At 48.7% G+C, this 7,142-nt stretch overlaps 1 pseudogene; it reads right to left on the bottom strand.

The window, feature by feature from the left end:
* Nucleotides 1-3,501: 3,501 nt before the first annotated feature.
* LOC112071171 (F-BAR and double SH3 domains protein 2-like) overlaps nt 3,502-7,142 on the bottom strand; it is a 43,960-nt pseudogene continuing 40,319 nt past the window's right edge.

Raw genomic sequence — 7,142 nt, 5'->3', positions numbered from 1 at the left:
TCTTCTTCCCAGACTCAATCCTCCCCCAATTCCTTCTCTCCCCTTATTCTCCTCTTTTCTTCTGCCATTTCTCCCCTCCTCTGCGTGCCTTTTTTCCTCGATCCCCCCCTCCTCTTCTCTCCCCAATGTTTATCCCCCTACCCTCTCGTTCTCCATCTCCCCCCTCCTCTCCTCTCCCCCAATCTTCCTCTACTCCCATCTCCCCCCCCTCCTCCTCTCTCCCCATTCGTCCCCCCTCCTTCCTCTCTCTCCATCTCCCCTCCTCTCCTTTTTATCTCCATAATACCTCTCTATCCCCTCACCCGTTAATTCTCCGCCCCCCCGTCTCCCCAGCCCCCCCCCCTCTCTCTCCCCAAAAATTCTCCCACCTCCCTCTCTCTCCCCCAAGTACCCTCCCCTTCTCTCCATCTCCCCCATATCTTCCCCCTACCCTCTCAATCTCTCCTGATACGTATTAGCAATCCAAAATTCTCCCCCCTCTCTCTCTCTCCCTCAGCTCCATCTCTCTCTCTCCACAGTCCCCATCTTCTCTGCTCCCCAATCTTTCCCCCCTCTCCCCTCAATCCTCCCCCCCCCCTCTCTCTCTCTCCCCCATTTCTCCATCTTCCTCTTCTTCTCCTATAAAAATAAAAAAAATTAACATCTCCATCTTCCCTCTCTTTTTCTCCCCCAATTTCTCCCCACCCCACGCGTTGCTTTTTCTCCCTCCATCTTCCCCCTCGTCTCATCTCTCCAAAAATATAATATAGACTTAAAAAAAAAAAAAAAAAAGTTATATTTTTCTATCCGTCACCCCCTTCCTCGCCCCTCTCTCTTCCATCGATCCTCATCCTCTCTCTCACCCGGATTCCCCACCCAACCCCCTCACTCATCCCAAGTTCATCTCCAAGCTTCTCGCCCCCTCTATCTCTCAGCCCTTCATCTAATCCAAAAAAATCTCCCCCCTCTCCATCCAAACAACAGATATTCCTCCATTCGCCCCTCTCTGCTCCAAATTCTCCATCATTCTTTCCAATCTCCATTTCCCCCTCTCTCTTCAATCCTCCCCCACTTCTCCAGTCCATCTCCATAATCTCTTCACGCCAATCTCCCATCTCCATCCATCTCCACCAATCATCTCTCTCCATCTCCCCTCTCTCCTCCAATTTCTCCCCCTCTCATTTTTCAATTCTCTCCCCCCTCTCATCCATCTCCCCCTCTCCCCACAAAATCAATCTCCCCCCTCTCTCTTCCCATCTCCCCCTCTCTGCTCTCTCCCAACATCTCCCCCTTCTCGCTCCAATCTCCCCCATATTCCTCCATCTCCCCCACTCTCGACATCTCCCCCCTCCTTCCTTTCTCTACCACATTCTCCTCCCCCCCCCCCCCCCTTTTCTCGTCCATATTATTATCTCCCCCTTCAGCTCGCCCATCTCCGCCCCCCCCCCCTTTCTCTCCATCTCCCCCCCTCTCCTCCTCCATCCTCCCACCCCCCCTCTCTTCTCTCCATACTCCCCCCCTTCTCTCCTCCATCTCCCCCCCTTCTCTCCATTTTCTCCCCGTCTCTCTCCATTCCCCCCTCTCTCCTATCTCCGCCCCCCCTCTCTCCATTCTCCCCCCCCTCTCTCCATCTCCCCCCCTCTTCTCCTCCATCTCTCCCCTTCTCTCCATACTCCCCCCTCTCTCTCCATCTCCCCCTCTCTCATCCATCTTCCCCCCTCTTCTCCATCTCCCCCTCTCTCTCCACTCTCCTCCCCTCTCTCTCCATTTCTCCCTCTTTCTCATCTGCCCTCCCCTCTCTCTCCAGCTCCCCCCCCCCTCTCTCCATCTCCCCCCCCTCTCTTTCCATCTCCCCCTCTCTCTCCATCTCCCCTCTCTCTCATCTCCCCCCGCTCTCTCCATCCTCCCCCTCGGCTCCCATCTCCCACCCTCTGCTCTCCATCTCCCCACTCCTCTCTCTCATCTTCCCCCCTCTTCTCTCTCCATCTCCCCCCCCTCTCTCTCCATCTCCCCCCTCTCTCCATCTCCCCCTTCTCCTCTCCAATCTCCCCCCTCTCTCATCTCCCCCCTCTCTCATACTCCCCCCCCTCTCTCGCCATCTCCCCCCATTCTCCCCCCTCCATCTCCCCCTCATCTCTCCATCCTCCCCCCTTCTCCTCGCTCCCCCTTCTCTTCTCCATCTCCCAACCCCTCTCTCACACTCCCCCCCTCTCTCTCCATCTCCCCCCCTCTCTCTCCATTCCCCACCTCTTCTCCATCTCCCCGTCTCTCTCCATCTCCCCCTCTCTCGCCATCTACCACCCTCCACTCTACTACACTCCATCTCCCCTCTCTCTCCATGCCTCCCCCATCAGCACTCCCCTCTCTCTCCATCTGCCCCCCAATCTCCCCCCCTCTCATCCATCTTCCCCCCCCTCCTCTCCAAATCTCCCCCTTCAGCATCGCCATCTCCACCTGGGCTTCTCCCATATCTCCCACCCCCATCTCGTCTCCATCTCCCCCCACTCCTCTCCATCTCCCCCTCTCTCTCCATCTCCCCCTTCTCTTTCTCCATCTCCCCCCTCTCTCTCCATCTCCCCCCTCTCATTCCCCCTGCCTTAACCATCTCCCGCCCCCTCCTCTCCATCTCCCCCTCCTCTCCCCATCTCCGCGCACCATACTCTCTCCATCTCCCCCGGCCCCCAAAAAAAACTCTCTCACCCAGCCTCCTCCCCCCCGCGCCATCCTCTCGTCAACAAAATCTACCCCCTTCTCCATCTCGCCCTCTTCTCCATCTCCCCCTTAAAACTTACCAAAATCTCGCTCCCTCTCTCTCCATCATCCACAACATACAAACATACATAACCAACAAATCTCCCCCCTCTCTCCATCTCCTCCGCGCCCCTCTCTCTCCAATCTCCCCCCTCTCTCTCCATACTCCACCCCCTCTCTGCTCCATCTCCCCTCTTACTCTCCCATCTCCCCCCTCATCTCTGCCATCTCCCCCCTCTCTCTCCATCTCCCACCTCTCTCCTCCACTCTCCCCCCCTCGTGCTTTAACTGCAATTGTACAATGGCTTTCCAGACGGGTTACATATGGGGCGATAAACTCTCTACTACATATACAACTAGAGAACTCCATCAGCCGGCGTTAGAGCTAATACTAGAAACGTTGCCGCAATAATTCAGAACAATTCCTAGTGACCAACAGTAATGTACCTTGTACTAATACACATTAAAAGACCTGATTGATATGACTATATATTTGGCCGAAAGACAACAGGAGGAAACTCCTGTTTCACATAGCGAGATAAAACTCATTGCAACTCTCCACCGTCAGCATTCTCTACCTCCCGTTGACATTCCTATGTCATTCAAAAGGCTGCCAGATGAGAGCAAAGTTAACGGCAACAGAACAGTCTGACCACAGGAGAGCGGAGGAGAGGGCTTCTACTCTTGTGGCTTTGGAACAGAAGCATCTTCCTCCATGTCTTCCCAGTGCAGGGAGGTGGGGGGGGGGGGTGAAGGGAGGTTCCAAGGGTTCAAAGCTTATAGAGGTGAAGCCCAGTTCAAAGTTCAGTCATCCAAGTCTGTGCTCTGCTGTCCCTCTGTCTGTCTGTCACACCAGTGTGATCTCCACCTCCTCAGTCTTCTCTGTCTGTCTGTCACACCAGTGTGATCTCCACCTCCTCAGTCTTCTCTGTCTGTTTGCGAGGTTTCTGCTTGGGGGGCGGAGGTGCTGCACGGACCTATGATGGGAGAGAGAGGAGGGGGGGTCATTTAACACACATGTAGCACTGTTGCCTCAATGATTTTAGATTCACACTGCTTCTCTCAATACTGGGCTTGATCTAGGCTGCGGTTTTGGGGTGGCTTACAGGTCGTAGTTTGCTGATGCCTCCATCGGGGGTGAACTGGGAGGGCTGGGAGAACTCTGGAGACACTGGACTATGATCTGAGAGAGAGAGAGAGAAAGAGAGAGAGAGAGAGAGAGAAAGAGAGAGAGACAGAGAAAGAGAGACATAAAGAGAGAGACAGAGAAAGAGACAGAGAGACAGAGAGAGAGAGGGACAGAGAGCGAGACAGAGAGAGAGACAGAGAGAGAGAGAGACAGAGAGAGAGACAGAGAGAGAGAGAGACAGACAGAGAGAGAGAGAAAGAGAAAAGGTCAACCAGTGAAGAACAAACACCATTGTAAATACAACCCATATTTATGTTTATTTTCCCTTTTGTAGTTTAACTATTTGCACATCGTTACAACACTGTATACAGACATAAGGACATTTGAAATGTCTTTATTCTTTTGGAACTTTTGTAAGTGTAATATTTACAGTACATTTTTTATTGTTTATTTCACTTTTGTTTATTATCTAGTTCACAGTTTCCCATGCCAATAAAGCCCCTTGAATTTGAATTGAAATTGAGAGAGAAAGAGAGAGACAAACAAAGAGAGATAGAGAGAGAGAGAGAGAGAGACAAAGAGAGAGAGACAGACAAAGCGAGACAGAGACAGAGAGAGAGAATGGAAATGATGCTGATGATCTATTTTTACAGTCTTACCCAGTGTATGTAACTGTTACTCCTTCTTACATGTGTAAAAACTATAAACCCAGCTTTGGTCACTCTCTTACTGTGAAGTGGGGGCCCTCTTACATGTGTAAAAAACTATAAACCCAGCTTTGGTCTCTCTTAGTTGAGTGGGTCCTTTACATGTGTAAAAACTATAAACCCAGCTTTGGTCACTCTCTTACTGTGAGTGGGTCCTTTACATGTGTAAAAACTATAAACCAGCTTTGGTACTCTCTTACTGTGAGTGGTCCTTTACATGTGTAAAAACTATAAACCCAGCTTTGGTCACTCTCTTACTGTGAGTGGGTCCTTTACATGTGTAAAAACTATAAACTCAGCTTTGGTCTCTCTTACTGTGAGTGGGTCCTTTACATGTGTAAAAACTATAAACCCAGCTTTGGTCTCTCTTACTGTGAGTGGGTCCTTACATGTGTAAAAACTATAAACCCAGCTTTGGTCACTCTCTTACTGTGAGTGGGTCCTTTACATGTGTAAAAACTATAAACCCAGCTTTGGTCACTCTCTTACTGTGAGTGGGTCCTTACATGTGTAAAAACTATAAACCCAGCTTGGTCACTCTCTTACTGTGAGTGTCCTTTACATGTGTAAAAACTATAAACCCAGCTTTGGTTCACTCTCTTACTGTGAGTGGGTCCTTTACATGTTAAAAACTATAAACCCAGCTTTGGTCACTCTCTTACTGTGAGTGGGTCCTTACATGTAAAAACTATAAACCCAGCTTTGGTCACTCTCTTACTGTGAGTGGGTCCCTGTACGTTGTGGGAGGTGGCTTGTGTTCCCCATTGACAGAGGCGACGTCGAGGGAGGGGCGGAGGGGTGGGGGTGTCTGGGGTGGCGTAGGGGCTGCAGGGGGGCCTGGTCATACAGAGGGAGGGGGGGCAACGAGGAGGGCAGCCTCGAAAAGTGGAGAGATCTGGAGGAGACAAGAGAGGGAAACAAAGTCAAAATTTCACAGATTCTGCATATTGTGACTTATTCATAATCATTGAAAACACTATCAATATCACTGGTCCATCCAATCATTTTTACATTTACATGTGAGTCAATAAGCAGATGCTCTTATGCAGAGAAACTTACAGGTTGGGGGTCATTTAGCAGACACTCTTATCCAGACTTACAGTAGTGAGTCTATACAGCTGTTGTGTGTGTGTGTGTGTGTGTGTGTGTGTGTGTGTGTGTGTGTGTGTGTGTGTGTGTGTGGTGTGTGTGTGTGTGTGTGTGTGTGTGTGTGTGTGTGTGTGTGTGTGTGTGTGTGTGTGTGTGTTGTGTGTGTGTTAGTGCTGAGAATTAGTGCTTTTTGAAGTCTGTGTCGGTTCGATCGATTTAGATTATTTTGGGATTGAATGAATAAAGTAATGAACACAAGTCCCATGATGGTAGTGACTGTCCATTACTGCTCATCACTCATTAACCATTTTTATTTTAATTGATTTTATTTCACCTTTATTTAACCAGGTAGGCTAGTTGAGAACAAGTTCTCATTTACAACTGCGACCTGGCCAAGATAAAGCAAAGCAGTTCGACACAAACAACAACACAGAGTTACACATGGGATAAACATACAGTCAATAACACAATAGAAAAATGTACAGTGTATGCAAATGTAGAAGAGTAGGGAGGTAAGACAATAAATATGCCATAGAGACAAATTAATGTCAATTTAGCATTAATACTGGAGTGATAGATGTGCAGATGATGATGTGCAAGTAGAGATACTGTGGTAATAATAGAGCAAGAGGGTAAGTAATAATATGGGGATGAGGTAGTCAGGTGTGCTATTTACAGATGGGCTGTGTACAGGTACAGCTGCTCTGACAGTTGATGCATAAAGTTAGAGAGGGAGATATAAGACATAACCATCATTTACTCACATGACTTGACTTTAATAAATATGTCAGTGTTGTGTTTATTACATTTGTTTTATTTGTTGACTTTGTTAATTAATTCCAAGTCATCATCTCATCTTTTTTGAGCGGCTGCCTACGTCGTCTGACAAAACCACTATTTTACTAGTTCTTCAAAGTGGCTCAGTTGGTAGAGCATGGCACTTGCAAGAGTTGTGGGTTCGATTCCCACGGGGGACCAGAACAAATGAAAATGTATCCACTCACTACTGTAACACAGCGTCTGCTAAATCACTAAAATGTAAATAAGGTATACTTCTATAGCTGCTGAATACCAACTATCAATCACTTAGATTGTGTATTTTCCAGTAGAGATACCTCTCGAAGCAAGAGCTGCTCTCTATATCCCGTCACGATGAAGCACTCTGTAGCAGGTGTAAAATAAAACACAGACCGGACAACTACCTCGGCAATCGAGTACGGTCCCTGTAGTGATAAACTATATAGAATATTGTCCTGTTGGATCTGATTCCAGTTCCGGCTGGATCTGATTTATCGCTAGAGAAACTGTGCGATGTGCGCTTTGAGCACACAGGAAGAAACCCGGAAGGAAACGGAATTCAAATAGTTGAACCTACTTCGGGTCAATTAGTTGTTTAAAAAAAACGACACATAACCGTAATGATGATTAATCGCTCAGCACCAGCGTGCATTTGTGTGTGTGTGTGTGTGTGTGTGTGTGTGTGTGCT

This window comes from Salvelinus sp. IW2-2015, unplaced genomic scaffold (assembly GCF_002910315.2).
Source record: "Salvelinus sp. IW2-2015 unplaced genomic scaffold, ASM291031v2 Un_scaffold1539, whole genome shotgun sequence".
NCBI classification, from domain to species: domain Eukaryota; kingdom Metazoa; phylum Chordata; class Actinopteri; order Salmoniformes; family Salmonidae; genus Salvelinus; species Salvelinus sp. IW2-2015.
This window is presented reverse-complemented; position numbering and strand designations above follow the sequence as displayed.